Source organism: Schistocerca serialis, unplaced genomic scaffold, assembly GCF_023864345.2.
Source record: "Schistocerca serialis cubense isolate TAMUIC-IGC-003099 unplaced genomic scaffold, iqSchSeri2.2 HiC_scaffold_130, whole genome shotgun sequence".
In the NCBI taxonomy this organism is placed as follows: Eukaryota; Metazoa; Arthropoda; class Insecta; order Orthoptera; family Acrididae; genus Schistocerca; species Schistocerca serialis.
Window position 1 is genome coordinate 42,501 of NW_026047514.1, and position 1,433 is coordinate 43,933.

The following is a 1,433-nucleotide window of genomic DNA, read 5'->3' on the forward strand; positions in this document are numbered from 1 at the left end:
TTCGCGGTTTCACCTTAATGCGGCTTGTACTGAGACATGCATGGCTTAATCTTTGAGACAAGCATATGACTACTGGCAGGATCAACCAGGGAGCTGCGTCAACTAGAGCTGAGCAGCCGGCCGCCCGGGAGTGTGTCCCGGGGGCCCGCGCGAACACGCAAGCGTCCGCTCAATTATTCTGCAAACAGGAGGAGGCTGAGCTCCCCTGCACAACACACCTCGAAACCCTCTCAGGTCCCGGCGGCGCGCAGCGCCGTCCTAAGTACTTGGTCGGGTTCGAGAGAGGCGCAATCGCCCGGAGTTAGGCGAGTAGACGCTTTAGGTGCGACCACCCGTGCTCCCAACTGAGCTTGCCGCTGCCGACAGAGGCCCGGGAGCGTGCTGTCGTGGCATTGCCGGCGGGAGACAACACGCGCCACCTACGGTGACCGGCAGCTCCAACGCCAGCGCCACAGAAGGACAAAAGCCCCACTTGGGTGCCGAAGCGAACTCTCCCAGCACAGCGCACGCGCCAACACGTCCGCACAGCTGCGATACAAACCACCTGCGAGAACCGCTGGGGCGACCGAGCAGCAGACGGCGTCGCGGCGCCGAGCGCCGGGCGGCGGCGCATCCTCAGCGCACACAGTCCTCAATCGGACCAGCACACTGCAGATGGCCACCGCGCTTCGCACCGGGCCCGCGAGGACCTACTTTGGCCGCAAGGCGCCGCGAGCAGGGGGCGCCGGCGCGCAGCTGCGCCGCCTGCCGCGTCCGTCGGCCGGCGCGCCTGCCACTGGCCGCCCCCACCAGCCGGCTGTAGCGCGTGCGCCCACGCACCGCGCTGCCAGCACGCCGGGCGGCCCCCCCTCACCGGCCGGGGACGGTCCCACCCAGCCACCGCCGCGTATCGCCTCACACCCAGATCCCCTTTCGCGTTCGTGGGCATGGTGGGTCCCCTTTCACGTTCGTGGGCATGGTGGGTATCCCTGAAACAACCGGTTAATAGCTCGACCGATCGTCGCCAACACTGATTCACCTCTAGCGAGAACAACCGCACCACAACGGGTTACCTGTTGTTCATTTGCGTAACGTCACCAGCAAACGTAGACGTCCATCGCCATTTGCAACGAGTATTGCATGCCTGTGTCAGGTGTCACAACACACTACGTCTGCCCACATAGACGCAACAACATGTGCACGCCTCGAGAACACGTGGAAGGTAGCCCCCGTACGTATGCGGTGTCCATTGCGCGAACGACTGTCAGCCGGCCTCTGCAGGATGTCGCAGATGTGGAACGCGGTGCAACATGCTATCACGGTGTGTGAGAAGAGACGACTACGTCCGAATACACGCTCCACTACATCAACAGACTGCTCATGCTGATCGCCATCCAGGGCGTCCGTTCCTCCCACACGTCTGAATGGCGTACCACACTGCAATCCAGCTCTTA

At 63.4% G+C, this 1,433-nt stretch overlaps 1 non-coding gene across 1 annotated transcript in view; it reads right to left on the bottom strand.

The window, feature by feature from the left end:
* LOC126439368 (small subunit ribosomal RNA) overlaps window positions 1-92 on the bottom strand; it is a 1,909-nt gene extending 1,817 nt beyond the window's left edge. The window contains exon 1 of the ribosomal RNA XR_007581144.1: window positions 1-92. This exon is cut by the window's left edge and continues 1,817 nt beyond it. This is a non-coding gene — a ribosomal RNA (small subunit ribosomal RNA).
* Between the last annotated feature and the right edge of the window lie 1,341 nt (window positions 93-1,433).